This window comes from Stegodyphus dumicola, chromosome 12, assembly GCF_044657685.1.
Source record: "Stegodyphus dumicola isolate Sdum_Otavi_A_Nest chromosome 12, ASM4465768v1".
Taxonomy (NCBI): Eukaryota; Metazoa; Arthropoda; class Arachnida; order Araneae; family Eresidae; genus Stegodyphus; species Stegodyphus dumicola.
In genome coordinates this window covers 43,716,518-43,729,136 of record NC_140779.1, presented here as the reverse complement: position 1 = coordinate 43,729,136, position 12,619 = coordinate 43,716,518, and the positions used below count along the sequence as shown (strand labels likewise).

Sequence of the window (12,619 nt, the reverse complement as noted above, 5' to 3'; positions counted from 1 at the left end):
TACTAAGGTATTTTGTTGTTCTTATGTTACTAATTAATAAAATAATGCATAATTCATATTATCTCCAACTACTAATCATTACATTAATTCTTGAGTAAAAACATGTTCCTAATATCATTGATTTGTTTATAATGTTTACTTATTCTGAAAAAACTACAATGCATGGTAACCATTTAAGTTAATGTGGGAGGAACATGATTTAATTTTTAAAAATCTGAATTTTTCTACTCAATTTTTTTAATCAAGATTTTTTTTTTATTCTGCTGCACAATGGCTTAGTTGAAACTTTTTCTCATGATAGAGCACAGCATTTTTCATTAACTTGTACTATATTTTAAACTATAAAATGTATGTTTATACATATTTATTAAATAATGTACTTAAAATATCATTTTGAATTTCTTGAGAATTGAATTTAAAATATCATTTTGAATTTCTCGAGAATTGAATTTAAAATATCATCTTGAATTTCTTGAGAATTGAATTTCAGTGTACAGTATAATTATATATATGTATATATAGGGAAAAGTGTAGAATCACTTACTGCTTGGCACGTGTTTCAAAATTGGCAATTTGAAAATAAAAAGTCAAAGAATTGCACAAACTTGGTATCCATGTACATATCAACCTATTTTCACTTACAAAAAAAATCGAAGAATTGCACAAACTCGGCATTGCGCACACCCTTGATTTTGCCCATGTACACATCGATAAAGAGGGGGAATAAGTAGGCGATTCTGCATTTCACCTTATATATATATAGAAAGAAAGAGAACCAAATGTGTATATAATATACATATGGATATATTTCTAAGCACTGCCTAAAAATGCATACTAAGTAGCATGCTCGGTAAAATCCTAGTATACGGCACGGCCTTGACGCATTTTTGAAAACTTTCACCAACACCAAAATGACCCCTTTACTGCTCATGTTTACTTCTCCTAGTAATGTTGCCAAATCCCGTGTGTACCATATACTAGGATTAAACCACATACTCCAGCAAAAAGCCTTTTAAATTGGCTCTTTTATACATAAAATTTACCTGTCACTGAAATACAAATTGGTACACATAAAATCTAATAAACAATAAAAATTAAAATTAGAGTTGACTTTAGGGTACCCCTTGTATTATTGCCAAATTGTTGTTTCATGTATCGCCAAGTTGTTGTCTCATTTATGACAACCTGAGTAGTTGAAGGAGTAGTCTATGGAAACCCTATTATGACGTTATTGGTTGTGGCGAATTTGAATCATGGAAAAAATTTGGAAAGTGTGCGTCAGATTTGGGGTATGATGGATTAGTACTTTGTTACTTTGCGATTTGCTGAGGTTAATCTTTGGATTATGGTAACTTGGCGATTTTTTGGCAACCAATCCTGCTACAGCAACCTGCTAGTTTTTGTTTGGACGCCATTTTGTTTTCATGAAGTAAAGGCATTTTTTTTTAATTATTATTTTTTTTATTTATTTATTTATTTATTTTACTCAGCACTTTTTTTCTGACAATCTGCTAGCCGAATTACACTTATGCTAGAACTTTTATGGAACAAAAGTGCTTAATCATGATGAAGATTAGGTGCGAAATTGCAGAATTCGCAAACTGCTTGCCGCGTTTTAAGAATTGCACATACACGGTAACCATGTACACGTCGACCTATTTTCACTTAAAAAAAACACCAGAATTGCACAAAAATGGCATTGTGCACACTCTTGACTTTATCCATGTACACTGCTAAAGTCCTAGCTAGTAACCTTCATCGCCTTACCAAAATGTCGCCAAACTACTTGTTACCATATTCCAAAGATTAGCTTTGGCTGAAAGTGTCAAGATTAATTTGAAGTTTCAGTAGGATTTGGAAGGAAAAGGAAAAAAGCATTAATTGGCTGGTGTGTAAATCAATGTTTACTTAGTAGCCATTATTATGTGTCCGGTTTGGAGGAAGGAAATGCGTATAGTCGAACATCAGATATTTTCAAAGGAGGATACTTTTTACTCTTATTTTGTGAATTTATGCAACGACAACAGTATACAGATTCTAGTTCAGATAGTTTGGATGCTGTTAAGGAATTTTGTTTGACTGAAGACGTGTAAATTCATAAATAAGGTAAATAGATATTTCCTTCATGTTAATCGTTTAAGATGAATTTCCTTTTTTATGTTATTTCATTGTTTGATTTAAAATGTAGTTTATTCAGATTATATATTTTTTCTTGAATGCTCCTTTGATGTTTTAAGTGAATATAGTTCGATGTGTACATGGACAAAGTCAAGGGAGTGCGCAAAACCTAGTTTGTGCAATTCTCTGAAGTTTTTTTAAAGTGAAAATAGGTTGATGTGTACATGGATACCGACTTTGTGCAAATTGTTATTTTGGCTTTGTGTAGCAGCGATTTTTGGGCCAAAATAACAAGTAAAAGAATTGCAGAAACTCGGTAACCATTTACCGCCAAGTTTCTCCAAAGGGTACCCTAAAATATACTTTTACCAAAATTAATAATAAATATTAAAAAAGGGGGGCAGTCTGAAGTTTATTCAAATTATAGTCTACCACCTAAAAAAAAAAAAAAGAAAAAAAGAAAAAAAAGAAATTTGTCGTTAAAATGTTTTGAAAATATAAAAGTCATTAAAATAGGAAAACCTAACTTGATCTTTCCATTCAAATTCAATTCAACATCAGACACAAGATTTAGACTTTAAAAATTTGTATTGGACATACTAGATCAAAATTATCGCTAGAAATTCAAGATACAGGACATGTACATATATTTAAAACAAATTAGGTTTACAATAAAAAAAGAAAGGAGGACTTGCTAGAATATTACTATATCATAAATGAATGCCATCACACATTTATAAGACTTCTGCACTTGATAAATAAAAAATAAAAAAATTATTCAAGACTAAGCTAAGCACCTTTTCCACCCACTAGACTGTTTGTGCATGAGGCTTAGAACACTTATTTCTAAGGATAGAAGTGTTAATGCTTCTTTTATGAGGACAAAAAAAAATTATGTAACAAAAACTTTGAGGTTTTAATAATTAGAATCACTAATATTTTCACCCATTGACTTTTCATATTTTATAACAAAACATAATGTTGGCTAATCTTTGGAATGTGGTAACAGGTAGTTTGGCTACATTTTGGTAAGGCGATAAAGGTTACTAGCTAGGACTTTAGCCGTGTACATGGATAAAGTCAAGAGTGTGCGCAATGTCATTTTTGTGCAATTCTGGGATGTTTTTTTAAGTGAAAATTGGTCGACGTGTACATGGATACCGTGTATGTGGAATTCTTAAAAACCGTGGCAAGCAGTGTGCGATTCTGCACTGTCTCCCAATTTCGCACCTAATCTTCGTCATGATTAAGCACTTTTGTTCCATAAAAGTTCTAGCATAAGCGTAATTCGGCTAGCAGATTATTGGGGGAAAAAATGTTGAGTGAGTAAAAAAAAAGAATGCCTTTACTTCGTGAAAACAAAATGGCATCCAAAACAAAACTAGCAGGTTGCTGTAGCAGGGTTGTTCGCCAAATTTTCGCCAAGTTACCATAATCCAAAGATTAACCGTAACGTCTTATGGCCCTTATTAAAAATATAATATTTAGAAAATACTTTAACCCTCTCAGCTTTAAGGATTGAAAATTTCATATAAAAGGGTGGCTTTCATATTCAATACACATACAAATTTCTGCCAGCTTTAAAGGCGTTCGATTTCAGATTGGATGTATACCAAAAATGAAAGTAAAGGAATCAAGGTACAAAGTGGGAGATTCTTTTTTTAATTATAACCAAGAAAATACAATTTATTCATGATATTTTGAGAAGCATTGAAATTTCAAGGCTAAACTCATAACGCTCAGAGGGTTAAAGTGTCACAAAAAACTGCACTTACAAAACATTTATAACTTCAAAATCAAGGACAAAACACAGCAAAAACAAAGAACTGATAAAATCTGACATAATGTATGAATTTTATAATTATAAATAAGATCCGATATTAAGATTACATGTTTTATAATGCCCATAATTAAATTCACATCGAAAGAATTCTATGATTTTTATCAAAAAACAAGATACACAAGTTTTATTTTCTATCAATTTCACTTTTTTAATTTAAATAAAGTAAAAATAAATTAAATATATATATAATTGTTATGAGATAAATGAAATGAGGGGTTTAAATATTCATATATATGACTTTAATATATTCATATATATGACTTTAATATATTCATATATATGACTTTAATATATAATGATTCATATATATTAAGACTGCACAACAACCAAGATGTATAATAAACACAAATTTATAAACATTTACATCAATAAAATACTCAATGTAACCATATTAATTTTATAATTCAGAAGGGAATGGAGATAAACAATCACCTTCACTTTTTCACAATGGGAAAATTCAGCACAAACTTTCATTACCAGAACTAAAAATAGGTCAAGGATGTGAAATTTACAAACCTCCAAACTATACCTATACCAAGATATTATGAGTAATTAACATTTTTTACTTAACGTACCATTACACAAGAAACCATGATGTACACAAAAAGATAAGGGATTATTAAATGCCCTTTTTAATAATATACTTAAAATAATTTCACTACTGAATACAAAATACAATATTAGTCTAAAGGAAATGTTCTAATAAATATACAATCAACAACGCATAAAAACTATACAAAAAAAATATTATTATTTCTAATTACCAAATTGTGTGAAACAAAACACTACCTTTTTCGCCTTTTCGGAATTTATATTTAGGGAATTAAAGGAACATGGAAAACGCATTTCAAACGGAAAAATCAGTATACGCAATAACTTAAATGCAGCAATTTTCTAATTCAAGGAAAGTGCTAAATGATAACCTTTGGTTCTCTATGGTGAACAAGTTGCATCACCCATTTTTAGGAATTAATCTATATGCTGCGAAATTATAAAATAACTAGGCTTACTGAAAACTTGACCTCTTTTACAGAGAAACAAATTATCATATAACTTATATAATGTTATCTTAAACTAAACATTTTTACACAATTTATTCAAAAACTTACTCGTCTGAAGTTCACAACTTGAAAGTATCGATATATATATATAATACAGTTATGTATACTACTCAAAACTTTCTAAATACAGATATTATTACAGACATCTTTCATATTGATGCCACAAATATTTTAATCAAAAGATAATGACGCAAAAAAGTTTTTATTTATTTATTTAAAAATTTTTAGCTGAATTTTATAGTATTCCAGTAGTTTAAAAATATTTTAGGCACATTAAATGAACGAAATATTTTCCGCATTCAATAATAGTTAATGAACATTAAGGAAAACAAATCTTTGTTGATGACATATTTCTAAATCATTTAAATAAAGGCTTATTTAAATTTTACAAACTCAATACCTTAAAGAACTAGAAATTTAATCAAATTGTTTGCCGATAAAAATTTCTTAGACATGTATATCATCACGAGACTCCATTTTTATGCTCTATCATAATGTCAGAATCAAATTTTGGTCAACATTCTTAGTGGAAGCTTACAGATAGTACTTTGGGGTCTATATAACTGCTAAATACTCAATTATAAAAATAAATTAATATGAAGAATGAAAATATGCTCAATGCGTTAGAATAACATTAATCTTAGCGATGAATAAAGTGTGTAGAGTCGGTCACAAAAGTATTTGAACACCGGTACCCATTCAGAAAATTTACTTTTCGATTGAGAAACAAAATGATGGCTCGTGTCAATCTTGGTTGGATGGGAACACAAAAGAGTGGCTCACGTCAATCTTGGCTAGGTGTCGAAAAAAACACAACACGATCTATCTGGGTGAGATGGGAAACAACATGGCTGCTCAAATGATCGAGGTTTGGACGCAGAGAAACGGTCGCTGAGCCAAGGCCAACTAGATATCTACAGGCCTGCTCCAATCTGATGATCACATGATCTGACGTCATAATCTTAGGCTTTCAATTTTGTAAGTTGACATTGCTTCGCCGTAGGTAAGGCTCTTCTAAACCAGGCTGAATCACCAACTTTTCTCTCTTGGCGAGGGAGGGAACGCGCTACCAATTTTGGCGCGTTTATCGCACACGCTGGCTGAATGTCTGCTGTTTTTTTTTTTAAAGATTTATTTTATAGACGCGCGGCATTCAGCGCACATAAACTTTTCGGATAATTAATTAATTCTCGAATAGTATATAGACGTTTTCACTTAAATAAAAATTTCGCGTATATTTTGTAAACATATTCAAAATAAATTATTCTTTAGATGTTTCAGTTTCGTTAGCAGACTAAAATAAATAAGATATGAATAAAAACTTTCAATAATGTCAAATGGGGAAATAGTTAAAGCGGAGAGTGTGCAAATAAATTTATCTTAATGACATTTTAACAAAAATTTCCATAAAAACACTGTAAATTCATACTAAAAAAATAACTTAAGAATATGTTGTCATTTTAGTCTGAGGTATATGGAAATAATTGTGCAAGACTCTGAAGAAACACTTTCTTTTAAATGTGTGAAATATTTCATAACATATATGGAAGAAGAAAGTACAGCATTCTGTGTTTTGGATGACTTTCACCAAATGTAATATAAATACGAACTAGAAACCGTAATAAAAAGTCCTTCCTCTCCAATCAGATCACCTTTGTGTTGCATTGTATTTGTAATACTTCTAAAAATCCAATTTTTACCTAAATTAAAAAACAGTTATTCCATAAAAGATAATAAATTTGAACGTATATAGAATGAATTTTGTAATTTGAGTTATGTTACAAAATAATTCATAGTTTATATATTTTATACTAATAATTTAGATAAAACCTGTCCAATTTAAGAATGTGTGTTAACCACATTCTTAAATTGTAAAAGGACGACTTAACCACATGTAATTCATTTCAAAGCATAAAAGAAAGCTTATTTTTTATTTTACACAGCAACAGCATTTTCATGCAGTCAAGTTTTTTTAATTGTTAGTTATTATACATAATACTTAATTTTTAACACATTCTTATTAGAAAGCATAACTAAGAAACTTCTTTTTAAAGCCCCACAGTAATTGCAAAGAATGTCGTTAAATTTACAAAAGTATTGAAGATATATTGAACAGCATTATAACAAGAAACTACTGTACAAAATATGTAAATTTAACATAACTTCTTTTTTAGTATTTGCATAGTTTCCTCCAAATGAACCTTAATGGGAAGTTATCTTGCAAAAATTTAAAAGTATTAAAATGGCCTCTATTTAAGATGTAACTGCATTTATAATTATTTTGTAATTGTGAATAGATTATATTATTGCAATTAGATTATGCACTTACAACATAATTGCATAAAGTAATGAAATTAAGAGTTCACAGATACAATGTAATATAATTACAAAGCAATTATCTAAATTGTAATTATAATCACTTATTTAATATCACAATATTATTACAATCACAATGTAATTTAAATTGGGTACTATATTTGTATACCCTCCACTCAAAAGGAGGTACTGATAAGCCTGGAAGTTATTATCAACAAAAAGCCTGTTCAGGACAGTTTGATGACAATTTCCACCGGGCGAAAAGTACATTCTTAAGCCCAGGCAAATCATGACAATAAAAATCATTTAGTCTCATGATTCACTATATTTCAAACCCTAAATTTGAATTCTGCACCAAATTATTTACCTATATTTTAATATAATTTATGAATTATTAGAAGCGATATGGCAAATATCTTCTAAAAATAACTGTAAAATATTTGTATCCATTAATTGATTCAGATACACACTTTTATTATTTAAGTATATCAAAATAACAGTTTCATGTTCCTGAAATACAAAAGTTATGAAAAAAGTTAAAGTAATATTCTTAGAAGCATATGATATTAGTCACCAGCTGCAAAACAGTTAATTTTTTGCCCTAAATACAAGTTTATTACACAGTAGTCATACGTGTAACTTAATAACATGGTATATAAAAAATTAATGATAATAAGTTTATCAGAAATGAATTAATTCTGCAAATAAACTTTCTGCATTTGAAAATTTTCTACACCTGAGGGGAGGGACAGATCTAGTAAAATTAGATTTATTATAACTTCAGTTGGACCAAATACCTTCTCTCTCTATATATATATGCATCACTAAAGAAATAAATAAAATTATCATGCTTAAAAAACAGATGTACCATACCAGTTTTTTTCCCCTTGTTACCCTTTACATTGAGAAATAACAAACAGTACAACGCTGAAAAATACTATCTTTGAAATTTTATTTAAATGAAGAAACACACACCATCTTTTTATTTAAGCATTACACTTCAAAAACAGATACACATACCAATTTATTTTCACTAGCCTTTATACTAATAACATGCCATATAAAAATGAAAAGAATTATCCTTGAAATTTAGATAAAATGAAGTAACACAATGAAAAATTTATGCACACGGACATCTTTTTTCTATTGCATGTTGTCTGACATGATCCACAAGTGCCTAAAAATGTACCCAAGGAAACACATTTCAATATTAACAAAAAATTGTTTACAGATTAAAATTCATTCATTTCATACCAGTATTATAAAGATCATGCATGAAACAAATCTGCTTTCCCATACTTTTAAGTAAAACTGAACTGAAATTTTATACTGGAAAATATGCTATATTTCTATATATTAGAAACAAGAAAATAATACCATAATAATATACTCATAGCCTAGCAGAAAGTAACATATATAACATCAAACACAGAAATTTATATACTTGTAGCCTAGGAAAAAGTAATACATATTACATAAAACACATAAATTATTTAATATAAAACATACATACCTTCTAAAATTATTTTACTTTTTGTTTCTTATTGGCCGATGCTGATGAATATGAAACGTTATGGGCTCTTTTGTTGATAAGATGCTGTGTAAGGCCTTTGCATCTAGTAATAAAAAAAATTATCAATAATTACTTTCTTAAGATTACAGCATTCTGGCATGGCCACATGCGTACATTTATCAATTATTCTTTCAACTAATTCTTTTGTGATGGCTGATTGTAAACGAAGGAGTACATCTTTACATTTTTGAAATTCTCGTTCAGCTTCCCTACATATTTGATACATTCCTGAAGAGATGACCTTCAGTCCACCTTTATTGCTATGTTTTGTAAGAATTGTGCGATGCTCGGGTATGTCAGGTTCCAGCATGTCCTCTGAAATGGTCATAGCTGTTTTACAGTTTTCACATATGCTTTTTTTTTTCAACAACTTATTATATATGGCTCCTGCGATGTAATGTATATCATTTTCTTCCACAGCTGGGGGCAAGCGACGTTTCACTGCCACTGCAGAAGAGGTAGATGGCACTACAGAATTGGAGATAGGATGCAAGACCTCCTTTCTGATAGCAACCTCTAATTCAGAAGCATCAAAGAGGCTGTGGTCACTTTCAGAACAATAATTTGGATTATTGATATCTGAAATGAACTGTGATAGGCACACTAATTTCAGTGCTCTCTTGGCTTGCAAAGCAGTAGGCTTTGCACCCAACTTTCGTCTAATCTGTGAAAAGGCATTTTCCAGCGCATCTTGTGTCAACCTGCCTGGTAAGAAAAATGTAAACCCCTCGGAAAATAATTCTTTTGAGAGTTTCACAACACTCAATGTGCTTATAATAATGCCAGTTTGAAATGGCTTCCATGCTTTCCCAAACTGAACAGTTTCAGTCACATGAATGAATTTCAATCAAATATTAAATTTCTCATCTTGATTTTTGATAGTGATGCCTTTTTTTGGATGCCTTGTAGTCATAATTGTAAACCATTCTGCTACAAGTCTCAGCCACCATGCAGAAGTTAATGCTTCCTTTGCAACTTGGTGTAAAATACCTGCTTTTTCAATAGCAGCAGCTGTTTTTACAGAAAACAATTGCACAGCAGATGCCCCATTCATCGAGGAAAAGTGTGTTGGGAAGAGATGAACTCTGTTCAAGTGATGTAGAGATCTCAGGGCAGCATCTGCTTCTATCTCACTTGACCAGAGTCGTTTCACATACACTGAAGATACTATCCTCGATGGCAAGGCATGCTGGTGGCGAAATTCCTCTGGTAATATTATAATACTTGAAAGAAATGTATTTCTCATATTTTTAATGAGATGTGGTACATCTGCAATACTGTGAATGAAAACATCAGGTCCTCCAATGTTGTAATTTGTCTTCCTATCTCTCCTAGAGACAGACACATCCAATGACGACCACATTGCTCTGTTATTGCTTCCCATATCTGAAACAGAGGCTCTTACAGTTAAACCTATTTCTGTAGCTGCTACTACAGTTCTATGAATTAGATCTTTCATGTCAGAACCTGATGTTGAAGGCCCTGTTAATTCATTGGCAACAATCTGTTTCCATGATGTTTTAAGGCCTCTAAGCATTACAATAGTGTAATGCTTAGCTTCCTAACGTAACATTTCCAATGAATGACTTAGACGATGTATCAAAATCTTGATATGAAGCTATTTCCATTTCGTCAACTAAAAGGCAGCAGTTCCTATCAAGAGCATCCAATGAATGAACTTTTGTCTTGAGGAAAAAAAACAAATTTTCTAAAATGCCGAAATTAATTTTTATGTCCCTAATCCTCCTGTTCAAGGTACTGTACGATGGTGCTGGATATCCAGTACTTCTGAGGTAATTATATCCATGTTTGCTCAAAGCAAATCGCATCTTCAGTCCTTTTATAATGGACTTTTCTGACCAGTTCCTTTTTGACTGCACAGCAAGGGTTCCTACTTGCTCATCGGACAAAAATGATGTCAATTTTGCATCTTTTTCTTGAAGCTGTTGCTCAAGGAATTCTATTTTTTTTAACAACTCTTCATTTGAAGCAGGTAGAGTTTCCTAAATTCAAAAAGAAATAGTAAACATGTTATGCTGTGATTATTTTTTTAAACAATGGTTGACTGAATTAATATATTTGTAATAACAATGATTTTTTCAACAATTTTTTTGGAGAATATTAAATAATTTACCCCTTCAGTATTTGGCTTAGGACATCTTACTTCTCTTATCCTCTTGTCAGTTACAGATGGTGGTGGATTTGGAATGCTAAAGAGTGTTGGTACTGCAGTTTTTCTTAGTTTTTAACTATCTTTGCATAGTGACTCAAATTGAGATTCCTCAAAATGATCCTGTAAATACATAAAGTAATAAAAAAAAGTATACAAAATAAATAAAAGTACAAAAAACAAACCACACGAAAGAAATGTGAGAAAAGTGTTTCACACAGTGAGGTTGTGCCAAAGGCAGCAAGCATGAACTGTAAGTAAGTATAGACAATAAATAAATATGCAGGTAATTAAATTAGGCCCAGTATTATAAAAAACTGAAACAATAAACAAACCATGTCTAACATATCAGCAGCAGCATCTTGTAAGCTTGGGCAGAATTTAATTATCCAATATTTATTTTTTGCCTATAATTTAAAGTGTTCTTTAGAACATTATCCAAAAATTAAATGAAGTAGTGTTTTGCTATAAAATTAAAAACAACTAAAATAAAACTTTATATTTCTTGCTATAGTGCTCTTACAATAGATAAGAAAATATGAGTTCACTTCACCCAACTTTTAAGATACTAGGCCGATAAATACATTTATAATTAGAGCAGACTATGATTCTTGTTATAATTGTAGTAATGTTTATTGCTTTAATTGAAATATTTAATTTTTAATTCTCTAATCATTCAAAACATAGGCCTAATTTCGAAGCACAGTGCCAACATGCATTTTAAAAAGCATCAAGGCCAGTTTAAACGACAATTTTTTAAATTACATCCCCACAGACATATCCAATTAAAGTTATTAAAAACTCTAGAACGTAGTTCAGTAGCTTTCTGAATTTGCAGGCAATTTCTTATTTAGAGATGACAACACAAAATAACGCTTCAGAAAATATTATTTATCATGTATAAAAATCTGCTTTGTAACACATATCAGTAATAACTGTTTATCAATGTCATGAGGATTTAATTTGACGAGATCACATTCTTTAGAAGTATCAAATTCATGAAAGGATTTTGGCTTGGCCTTTGAAATTCATCATTATAGGCAGATTTATTTGATTGTTATGCATACATTAAACACTACACATGCATTAAAAACACTACAATTATTTTTGAAAAATACACATGCTGTTTCACAAGTTTTCTGTGCTTATTTGAATGTTCTGCATTCATTTCTAAATCTTTACTCCATTGCCAAATTGTATAATACTGTGATTATAAATATATGGTACTTGCAGTTATTGAAGTCAGATTATATATATTTTGTCTCATACTATTCAATTTATTCTATTGACTTCAGATGTCAATGTCAAAATTCTGGAAGTTATTTTAACCAAGAAACATTAGTGGGCACCGTGCATAAAAAACTCATCTAACTTTTTAACAATAGTGATTATAAAATAAAGAAAAAAATTATATATCATTCCAACGATATTGCAACTATAGTATAATGTTACATATATCTTTAGCAAACATTCAGATTTTATCTTGACTTTCCAAATTATGATTTGTTTTTTAATAAATTTCAATATGCTAATTTTCA

General features: G+C 30.2%; 1 protein-coding gene across 2 annotated transcripts in view; it reads right to left on the bottom strand.

Annotated features, from left to right (window-relative positions):
- LOC118198978 (peroxisomal targeting signal 1 receptor-like) overlaps window positions 1–5,861 on the bottom strand; it is a 159,956-nt gene extending 154,095 nt beyond the window's left edge. The window contains exon 1 of one of the 2 annotated variants that reach the window (XM_085827671.1): window positions 5,735–5,861. The gene's annotated coding sequence lies outside the window, so the exon portion shown is untranslated. Of the gene's footprint in view, window positions 1–5,070; window positions 5,216–5,734 lie in introns of those variants that run through there. The other variant, XM_085827670.1, reaches the window with a different exon arrangement.
- Between the last annotated feature and the right edge of the window lie 6,758 nt (window positions 5,862–12,619).